A 12,157-nucleotide genomic window follows, 5' to 3' on the forward strand; every position below is an offset into this window, starting at 1 on the left:
AGCCACTGAGGAGGTATTTTATGACATTTCAACCCCAATTAACATAATAAAAGATGGTGTCAACAGAAATTTAAAACTGATCCGATTGCTACGGATTGGGCTTCAAGCTGGCCAACGAAACTGAGGAGCGAAAAGTAGCAAATCAGTGGCAGCACTCACCCTATTTTGTTTTGCCTCCATCACACACACACACACACACACACACACACACACACACACACACACACACACAGGAGGTAAACGAGCCGCTGCCTGATGACGTGAGCGCACAGAGAGGCGGTCTTGATGTGAGGCAAAGGGCTATAACTAATGCATTGACAAGCCTCACCCTCCTCTGCTGAAGGACCCTCTCACCCCGACGGCGGCAGGACGAACCCCACGGAGAGCTCCGCGCCTCCTTCCGGACGCATTCTACACGCCGACGAGTGCGAAGGCACCTGCTGGAAGTGCAATTCAAGCCATCTTCTGCCATTACATCGGCAGTGCATTCGGGGATGGACGACACAAATCAGATGTGCATGGAAATGGAAATATGAATATAAGGACATTATTTGTATCGATTCATCTTCTCTCGAAGATATGACAAACATCTGTAAAAATATACAGATATATAATATATATAATATATATATATGAACAGCCCAAAACCCCAGAATATTCAGTTTATGATCTAATGTGACGCGCACACACCCACACATAATCATGTGGAGGGAAATGACGCAAAAAGATAAAAGTTTCTACAAAAACAATGTTCAATTTCCAATTTCTGAACGAGTAAAAGAAAACGAAACAGACTTCGGGAATGGGGCGTACTACTGCGGCCCCAGAGGGAGCTGCGTGAACTGAAGTCGGATTTATTTCATCAAGGGGATGCGACACATTATTTTCCTTGTCACACAAGCACATTCAAACCACTGCCACTTTACATTTTGTCAACAACATTGACATGATCATATTATGTTATTGACCAAAGGATTGACCTACAGACATCCGATGCAGTACTCACTCTGGATGACATCATCACTCATATTTATTATAACGGGTACTTGTGTTAAAACCGTGCTTGCTACACCTCGTTGTGCGGACTGGGTCGGGGGGAGGGGAAGACATGAGGAAGTGTGGAAAGACCAGACCAAAATAGAAACGCGAGAGGTGGCCTGCGTGATCGATGGAGACACGGCAACGGGGGAATAGCGGCGGGGCGCACAGACACTCAGTCAGAGTCGCGCGCATAATAAATGAGTTAGCTCAACCATGACTAGGCAGGTAGTCGATGCCTGACTGTACAACGCTCGAGGGGCTTTCTCAATCAGGCCGTCTCTCGTCACTCCCTGGTTCTGGTTCCGCGGAGAGCAGCTGGATCCGATATAATATATACTTACAAACCCCCAACAGTTATGGTTTTTTAAGTGGGAAGTAGATTGGAATCTTAAGAAATGCTTGCAGCACACATTTGATGCTTGCACTTTCAAATGTCACACGTCCGTGTTTGAACTTTCTTATTAATGTAAACACTACAAAATAGCCGCGGACTATTTATAACACTTTTATCCAAATCGCTTCACAATTTGCCTCTCATTCATTCACTCACCCACGGGGCTTACATGCAAGGCCCGGTTCAGTGTCTTGACCGGGGTACCCCTTCGACATGTGTGAAGAGGAGGAGGCAGGGACTTTGCAAAACAGTGAAAGAGGTTCTCTGCCTGCCTGGCCAAAGCTGCCAGCAACAGAAGAATCTATGCCTGGCACCGCCTGTGATGGAGCCTTAAATGTCAGACACCCCATGAAAAAACTTTATTTCTCCTGCACTGATCAATGTTAAGATTTGGGGCTATTTTGCTTCAAATATACGCTTAGATAAAACATATATAAAAATATTTTTTTCTACATTTTTACCTGAGTAGCAACAACACATTCTGCCCAGAGGACTGCGATGACACACGGCAACACATTTCTTCTATTGAGAAATGAAAAACAATCAGCGAAAAGCAATTCCCCCCCCCCCCTCGATGGACATGTAGCCAAAATGGTACTCCTTCAAACCTCCTTCAGTGTTCCCTGATGTTATGTGTCCGAGGAACATTCAGCACTCAGTGTTGGAGATAGCGTATCAGTGTTTCAACAGCATCATTCATTAAACATACGCACACAGAGAGGCGCTACACGGCGCGGCCCGACGCCTCTCAGATAAGGAAGACATCTCTTGTTCACGGGCCAACATAAATCTCCGTAACACCGGGGAGATAACAAACCCACTCGACAGAGCAGCGAGAGGCGACGTGTACTCATTTAACGCCCGGTGTACTCCAGTTTGCGCGACGCCGGAAGTCGGGACACTGGTGACGTACTAAAGGGGGCAGGGGAACGTAATGATGGCTCGGAGAAGCAATTATGGTGGCCTCACTCTCAAAAAAAAATGCAGCTGCAATGGAACGACATGGAGGAACGGAAGAAAGATGAAAGCCTCCACGGCCAATCAGTAATATGTGGCTGACGAAAGAATGTAAATAGATTTTGTATTTATTTATTAATTGAACTGCGCTTGAGCCCCAAATGAGCACGGGGCCCAGAGAAGCCTTAAAAGGTAGCTCCATGCTGGTGCGTATGCACGCTGGCTTTGTAAAAGCTTTGAACACGGAATGATTAATTGGAATATTAGTGCTAACAGGTTTGTGACAGGTGCGCTAAGAGGTTTTCTGCTGGTGCCATTATTCTTGGTTAGAAACTGTCCGCATGGATTTATTTGACTAATGGGATTATGTAAATGTTTGTATGTAAATGTGTGTTTATCTATGTATGTAGGTATGTGTGTAGTCATGTCATAGTACCATATTACCCAACTAGAGAGTGTATAGTACTATATTACCCCAATAGAGAGCTTATCGTACCATGTTACCCCACTAGAGTTCATAGTACCATATTACTCCACTAGAGAGTTTATAGTACCATATTACTCCAATAGAGAGCTTATAGTACCATGTTACCCCAATAGAGAGCTTATAGTACCATATTACTCCAATAGAGAGCTTATAGTACCATATTACTCCAATAGGGAGCTTATAGTACCATGTTACCCCACTAGAGAGCTCATAGTACCATATTACTCCAATAGAGAGCTTATAGTACCATATTACTCCAATAGAGAGCTTATAGTACCATATTACTCCACTAGAGAGCTTATAGTTCTATGTTACCCCACTAGAGAGGTTCTAGTACCATCTTACCCCACTAGAGAGCTTACAGTACCATATTACTCCACTAGAGAGCTCATAGTACCATATTACTCCAATAGAGAGCTTATAGTACCATGTTATCCCACTAGAGTTCATAGTACCATATTACTCCACTAGAGAGCTTATAGTTCTATGTTACCCCACTAGAAAGTTCATAGTACCATATTACTCCACTAGAGAGCTTATAGTACCATATTACTTCACTAGAGAGCTTATAGTTCTATGTTACCCCACTAGAGAGCTTATAGTACCATATTACTCCACTACATAGCTTACAGTACCATATTACTCCACTAGAGAGCTTACAGTACCATATTACTCTATTAGAGATGTTCTAGTATCGTATTACCCCACTAGAGAGCTTATAGTACCATCTTACCCCACTAGAGAGCTTATAGTACCATATTACCCAACTAGAGACAGAGAGCTTCCAGTACCATCTTCCAACTACAGAGCTTATAGTACCATATTACCCAACTAGAGACAGAGAGCTTACAGTACCATCTTACCCAACTAGAGAGCTCATAGTACCATATTACCCGACTAGAGAGCTTACAGTACCATCTTACCCCACTAGAGAGCTTATAGTACCATATTACCCCACTAGAGAGTTTATAGTACCATCTTACCCCACTAGAGCTTACAGTACCATCTTACCCCAGTACCATATTACCCAACTAGAGAGCTTACAGTACCATATTACCCCACTAGAGAGCTTACAGTACCATATTACCCAACTAGAGAGCTTACAGTACCATATTACCCCACTAGAGAGCTTACAGTACCATATTACTCCACTAGAGAGCTCATAGTACCATATTACTCCAATAGAGAGCTTATAGTACCATGTTACCCCACTAGAGTTCATAGTACCATATTACTCCACTAGAGAGCTTATAGTTCTATGTTACCCCACTAGAGAGTTCATAGTACCATATTACTCCACTAGAGAGCTTATAGTACCATATTACTTCACTAGAGAGCTTATAGTTCTATGTTACCCCACTAGAGAGCTTATAGTACCATATTACTCCACTACATAGCTTACAGTACCATATTACTCCACTAGAGAGCTTACAGTACCATATTACTCTATTAGAGATGTTCTAGTATCGTATTACCCCACTAGAGAGCTTATAGTACCATCTTACCCCACTAGAGAGCTTACAGTACCATATTACCCAACTAGAGACAGAGAGCTTCCAGTACCATCTTCCAACTACAGAGCTTATAGTACCATATTACCCAACTAGAGACAGAGAGCTTACAGTACCATCTTACCCAACTAGAGAGCTCATAGTACCATATTACCCGACTAGAGAGCTTACAGTACCATCTTACCCCACTAGAGAGCTTATAGTACCATATTACCCCACTAGAGAGTTTATAGTACCATCTTACCCCACTAGAGAGCTTACAGTACCATCTTACCCCAGTACCATATTACCCAACTAGAGAGCTTACAGTACCATATTACCCCACTAGAGAGCTTACAGTACCATATTACCCAACTAGAGAGCTTACAGTACCATATTACCCCACTAGAGAGCTTACAGTACCATATTACCCAACTAGAGAGCTTATAGTACCATATTACCCCACTAGAGAGCTTACAGTACCATATTACCCCACTAGAGAGCTTACAGTACCATATTAACCAACTAGAGAGCTCACAGTAGTTTCGCTGAATAGATTGTGTCAATTCCGCAGTGCTACTTAGCATCATATGTATCTGTGCCAACAAATAACTTTTAAAAAAAACGCTTACAAACCAGAAACTAGCACAATTAATTATTGAGTCAAGTCCCCTTTGATTCCGTTTTCAGCTGAATCAACTTTATATGCTTTTTACAGCCAAACCAGGCCACCAACATCTACAAAATGTAGGACAATGTAGCTGTGTCCAATTTTTCAATTCTTCTCCCTAATTGCATTAAAATCTCTTCAGCTGTGTAACTTTGGCTGTCTAAATCTCTCTCTCTCACACACAAACACACACACACACACACACATTAGACAGGTGTATGAGTTAGGTGTGTCAAAGGCGGCGCTCATGCTGCAGGGTTTACAAGTTTACCTCCCAGTGGCGGCACTTGTGTTTTAATAAGCATGCACTCTCGATGGAACAGAGCTCATCAGATTGCATGTGCCGCATTGTCAGAGCCCAGATTGGTTGAAATAAGTCAGACAAAATCTTTCGTTCAGCCAGCCGCAGTCGTCTCCGAGAACACTTTATCTGTAGTGTGAGACTCCCGCTGTCAGCGATTTCGGCTCTCTAATGGGAGTCAGGAGGGCTCAATGCAGCTTTTCAAAAAGGGAGAGAACAAGTATGCTACAAATCACGGGTGCGGTCACAGTTTACTCCCTGCAGGTCACAGGGTTGTCAGACTTCTTTGGAGTAACTTCTCAAGTTAAAATATTGCCTATATACGTTTTTCTTGACGCTACTTGGACAACCTTTTTTTGTTTGGTTTTAATAATGGTTGCACCAATCTTCTATATTTCAAAGTGGAAAAAGGAGAAAAGAGACACAGAGCAGTGTTATTTCATCAGTCATATGACATATTCTACCCCCAGTAAGTGTGTTCAGATTGAATATAATATATATATATATTTATAGTGTCACAGAGAGCGCATGAAGAAATAGAAAGACTATTTAGCATCACAACACACTGCAGTTTCAATGTACATGTTACCGCGGTTAGAGCATTGTTAGCGTGACTATGTCCATCGCTCATACGGACCAAACGTGCTGACGTCACATGTCTTCTATCAAAACAAGCAAGGGAGCCGTACCAGAGTCTGCATGGTGGCAGACAGAGTGCCCATTGGTTGACGGTGTTGACACCACATGTATGTTAACACTGTCAACTGTCTTATACAGGACTCATAGACAGTCTTGGCTTATGGAGTTCATGATTGACTCAGCAAGCCAACATTACTAAATGACATCCTTGTGCTTTTAAATAGTACTATTGTTATTCTTGCATAATTTTTCCTCATTTTAAATGTGTATTACTCGTGCAGTACCAGTTTGGCCGATTGCTTGTGGCGTTCTCGAGAATCGCCGACATCCGAACAACTTCACACTCGACGCTGCTCTTCCCTGGGCCTCGAGCGATACACCTGCCATGACGCAGTTGGCATCCCCATCGCGGTGCTGGAGTATACTAGCGCATCCGGATACCGAAACTGAGAGCGAACTGTAAATATATTTGAATAACGCGAGAAGGAGGCGTATCCAGCATCCCGTTTCCACAGTTTAACCTGGTTCTCATCAATGCATCCGCCAATATGAAGTTGTGTAATTATTGTAAAAAATATAATACGGCTGAAGTTTCTTTGACATTTCTTTGCAAATCCTTTAATATCAGACTCTTACAATAAAACTATTGTCTGGTTGAGTATTTAATCAGGTTCTGTGTGGCATTCAAATACCGAAGACGGTGTGAGGTCTCTCCGAAGAAAGAAGACAAGCAAGGGTAAAGAAAGACAGAATGAGCAATAAACGCAGCCGAAGAGAAGAAAGAAACTTCAAGAACGAAAATCAAGACTTGATGAAATCAGTGTGCCAATCAAAGAGAGTAGTGTAACAAAAAGAAAGAAAAAAACGGGACATGAATTATTAACCATTGTTCCTTCATTATGCAGCGACACAACAGAGCAGTGAAGAGGCAGAAAGGCTGAATTCCATTATATGCCATTATGGATGCAAAGTAATGTAATAAAGTCAACGAAGCCGTTCGGTGTGGAGGTGTAAAAAGGAGCAGGGCGCCATCAGAACACCAGTAGGACCGGGATCTATATGGGAGATATAGGTAACCCGCAGACGTGGGAGGGGGAATCAACAAGGAAAGGGAAGTAGGCCATGTCTGTTCAGCACTCTCCTCTTCCCAAGTGTGTGTGTGACAGAGTGACACAAACAGAGACACAGCTTGTGTGGGTGTGTGTGTGTTCATCAAAGATGGTTTCCCAGACGGCGGCGCTTCAAGAGAGCTAAGCCTTGTGTGCATGACTCCATGCACACAACGTTAACCAACGTGATCCCACTGCGTCACGCAATTTTGAGCAGATTGTCTGCAATAGGAATCACAGAAAAGCTCGAACTATAAGATGAAACTAAATTCCCTTCATCATTCTATCCTTTTAGACATGTTTCGATGAATAGCATATCAATTCTTAAGTTGTGGCTAGAAATGTGTTTTGTGAGGTGTGGTGGAAGATTTCTATGTTTGATCAGGAGGAGAGTTGTGGTTCAAATATTCAACTGTAACAAACAAGAGTCTTCAAAGGTATCAAAATTGTCTTTCCGTTTAATAAGCTTGCAAGCTGGGAGAACGTTCAACAGCCACACTCGGTGAGCTGAGGTTCTTCCGTTAATACATTGTGTTACATCGTGATTTATACAGCATATGCACCCTCCTCCATGGCCCACTAATGACGGGAAAGAAAGAAAGAATGTGAATGTCTTGGATAAGAATACAGAAGAACAAAGAACAGAGTGTGTTGATTTCGATAAGACATACGGCCATCTTTCCTTCTCCCCATCGTCCCTGTTGCTCTGCCCTTGAACCAGTCCACAAAGTAACACATATTTTTCCCGTCAGAGGTCACAGTGACCTTGACCTTTAACCACCAAAATCAAACCAGTTGATCCTTGGGTCAAGCTGGACGTCCGTGCGAAGTTCTCCCTATTCCCAAACCGTAAATAGAATTCTTGTCGCATACATCTAGCGCGTTATTTGTATAAATGTCATTGTCTTCACCTGCGCAGTGAAAGCAAACTGATGGGGGTAAATGTCGCAGAGTTTAAAGAAGCTTCTCAAAACAAGCATGGCATTATTTTACAGTTGGCCTGTCCCAGTTACAGAGTACCCGACTGTTGAGACATTCCCCCTGGGTAACCATCGCCAGCCAATCGCTCCAGTAAGACCGCCATTCCCCAGACAAGGTAAACAGTAAAGATGTCATGCGTTTGCTGTGCTCTGGTCATTGTTACTGCTGTCCACTTTGGCGAAGTGCCTCCTGTATGCTGTTACAGGAAACCCAGACCTGGTGATATACTGTATAAAAGATGCAATGCTCCCACACTGGGCTGCCAACACTGCCTTTGCCCCCCCGATGACTATTTGTTGTTATGGTGATGGCTAGTCGGGTGGGACACAGGAGATAATCGGTTGAGAAAATAGCATTATGTTTCACTCAAGTGAGAGTCTGCATCTTCACGAATATTATCCAAGAGGCGAGACGTGATAGTTTTAAAAGATGAGAGAGACATTAGAGTATTCCCAATCCTTTAGCTCCTGTCTTTCATTACTTTCTATTAACATCCCTATCCATCTACCTCTATCTATCTATCTATCTATCTATCTATCTATATATATATATATATATATATATATATATATATATTTCCTGCTTCCTAAAACCACTTAAACCTGTAACAGCTTGGCTCCTTACTTTCCAAACGGGTGTCCTCGGCCTGATATTTGCTGCCAAGTCCGTTGGGACAAGAGAGTAGCGTTACAGAACTTGAAGGACTTCTACCACCGTTCTTCTTAACAGAAAAATTGTCTCCCGTCAGAGTACCGTTTGAGCTCTCAGAGTGAAAAGCCCCGTTTGATTCGGATGGGAACAACTCCAACAGCCCGAAGGAGAGACAACTCTTCCAGGAGACACATGTAATAGGTGCTACGCTGTATTTACAAGTAGAGAGAAGTAGCAGTAATTGACACACGCACAACTTCCGGGGCCCTTTGCTCTGACAACTACCATCTTCTCACCTACACATCTGTAAAGTTTTGGGGCTGCATCTGGCTACTATTTCTGATTTGGGTAGTTTAGGTTGCTGCTATTTTGATGAAAATTGTGTTTCACAGGGGATACGCAGCGTCAGTAGGAATGTATTTGCGGTTTTGCGCATTTGCTGCTTACTTCTCCGATACTTTATTATGTTCGCACTCTGAGAAGCCGGTCTGAACTTTACCCTTCCACCAAGTGAGCCATTGAAGTGCGCGCCCCTGCGATTGGAAGCGCTGTTGACATCTAAGAAACCAAAGAGAATGGTTGAGAGTGTAATGAAAAACATGCCCCTCGGATATTAACCGAGTACAAGTGGCACGCTTTGCCGAGGCACTCTTAATCTGGTGCCCTGTGCTGCACGCTATGATTGTCATGTTAAATTACTGTCATTCTACACTACAAATGGTACATTTATAGCCAGGGGAAATTTGATGTTTTCTGTGAATCCATAAAAGCAGATATGCCGAGGGCAAATTGTTTGGTGTACTCCATCTCATCTGATACTAAAACCAATTGCTCAAGAATTACTGAGCCAGGTGTCGATGCATGGCTTTCAATACTCCAGCTCATATTGTGTTAATGTTTGCTGCCGTTTAGAATTAACAACTGAGTCTGCATTACATGGTCCCCAAAAACAACAACAATGTAATTTACTGTATTTATGACATTATAAGATTTCGTTAGCGCGAGTGCTAGAAAGTCATGAGATGTGTGGGAAGAAACGGCGAAAATAGGAGTGGTGATAAAATGTCTTATTGAAATCATTGCACAATGTCATGGTTACCTGGTTTTCATCACCAAGCCGGAAAGCTTTCTTAGCTCCTTCGAGCTCCCTGCCGACCTCTCTCCCTCTCTTGTCCTCTCCTCTGTCCGTTACCTTATCGCTCCAATCCTTCTCTCCCTGTCAACCCCTGCTCTCCCTCTCTGTCGATCTTGCCCTTCCTCAGTCGTTCTTCTCATTCAGTCCCGGTGTTTGCTGAGGAGCCAGTAAAAGTGGCACTAGCAGCTGTCCAAACACTGATGGCCCCCCGCTGTGTGTGGAAGAACCCCCCCCCCCCATGTTCCCAGTTGATTTTGTGCTCATTTTTATCACAGGCTCACAGCCAAACGTTGTCCACTACTGTCACCATGGCACCAAGGCATGAAAGGGCAGAGGAGGAAGAAGAAGAATTAGGAAGACGGAGGTGGACCATGTGGGGAAATGAAAAGAAAGCAGGGCTTGGGAACAGCGACAAGATAAGGGAATGAAGCAGAGATGAAAGTGGATGATTGATGTAAAAATGACACTGGAAAAAAAAAAAGAGTCAGTGAGCTCAAGACCGAAAAGCACTTTCACACCTGGTGCAGAACTGCAGAGACCCTGTACTTCTTTGTGTGTATATGTACAACACTGCTGGGAGTCTAGGGTGCTAAAAAAGTGCCAAAAACAGCATCAAGTCACGGCAAAGTAAGGTTTAACAGTATTTCCTATTAATTACCTGGACCGTAGCGGCCGGTCTAGAATTGACCCGCAGTCTAGCCTGGGGATACAACTCGGCAGGTCAGGGATGGTCGCGCCGCATGTGAGGAGCCCCTCGCGGGTCCTCCCTCCAGCGCTGGCTGGTGACCGGCTCTTTCGGTTTGGTTTGAAGGGTCCGGGGTGAAGGTGGCTGGCAGCTTTGGCCACGAGCTTTACAGCACCCATCACTGGGACTTCGCTGCCGAACATTCGGGCCGTAGACTTTGTGCGCGCTGCGCCCCGTCTCTCTCCCAGCGGAAAAGGACGGGGGCCCCTTGCTCCCATCATCATCATTCCTATCCATACAACCAGTGGCTTTATAATTGCTTTTCTTACTCGAGCATGAACATCTTTATAGATCTAGCCCCTTCATTTTTCTGTCAAAGTGCACCAGATTGATGCATTTGAGACAATGCAACATTTACGTACAGAGGTGCGTACAGAGTGTCAGAGGTCGACTAATCACGGCCTCACGAAATCCTATGGGAAAGCACTAGTAAAGTACATCATGACATTTGGGATCCAAGGGCAGAGATTGGAGGGAGAGATATACCCTTGTCTAACTTTAGTTTCGGACAGTTTATAACTGTTGTAGGCTGATGCCACATATGTTACGCATGATACGGAAGCTTCGAGACATGCGCCAAGAACGTGGGATAGTTGAAAATACAAAAAAAAAAAAATCAAACCACATTGCTATTTTCTTTTTTTTTTAACATTTTTCATCAGGTTAGATGAACATACGAGGGAGCGCAACGCCTCTTCGGCTGTTGGGTATGTCGTTTGGACAACTTGTGGTGGTCACCAATTTCCACTTGGGGACAAGTCACATCCCCATACGGTCTAGCTTTCTTCACATAGGAGGAAAAAGCACTTGTTTGAATTCAGAATCAGAATCTTTCTTAAGTATGTTCTAATATGTGACCAGAACCTAAAGTACAGTTAATGCAAAATGACTATTCTGTTGACAAACTCTGATAACGTGGTTTGCCAATTTCCGGAGAGGTTCAGACTGCCTGTCATCCATCAAGTTCTTGTATGACGGCAGCTGTATTCATTTCATTGGGTAATTGTTCAACTGACTGCCTAAAATGGAGAGGAAAAGGCGTTTGAGGTGTCTTAAAAGGATGCCATTACCTACCCACTGACAGTCGATGTTCATCAGGCTGAAACAGTTTGGTGAGTATAACTTGGAACAACAAAAGGACTGTATATACATATTGCGACACTATATCAGACACTGGCTTCAACATCTTCATTTCACTGCAGTGAGTTAATATTCTCCTTTGGTCAATTATGCCCTTTTTTCTTGGTATATACCAATGGCTTCTAAGTACTAATTCACCCTGCTAATGCGCATAAATAGCTTGCCTGCTATAAATCCTTTTGACCAGCATGTGCTCCTACTGAAGGCTTTGAGGCTTGAGTAATGAAACCCATTTTACATAATTGTCCGGAAAGCCTGAGTGCTTCTAGAATGTCCATCAGTACTGATACGGATCTCTTTTCAGGGCATCCCGTCGGCCTCAGGCTACCAATAGGGTGCTGTTACTGAACTGCTTGGGTGGTTTTAGGCCACGGAGGTCAGCCGCCCAATTAACCCCTGTCGAGTTGAGAGGAGAGG

At 43.6% G+C, this 12,157-nt stretch overlaps 1 protein-coding gene across 2 annotated transcripts in view; it reads right to left on the minus strand.

Moving 5' to 3' along the window:
• LOC117748903 (zinc transporter ZIP11-like) overlaps nt 1-12,157 on the minus strand; it is a 75,468-nt gene that overhangs the window by 45,368 nt on the left and 17,943 nt on the right. The gene's annotated exons all lie outside the window — the stretch shown is intronic.

Source organism: Cyclopterus lumpus, chromosome 19 (genome assembly GCF_009769545.1).
Source record: "Cyclopterus lumpus isolate fCycLum1 chromosome 19, fCycLum1.pri, whole genome shotgun sequence".
Lineage (NCBI taxonomy): Eukaryota > Metazoa > Chordata > Actinopteri > Perciformes > Cyclopteridae > Cyclopterus > Cyclopterus lumpus.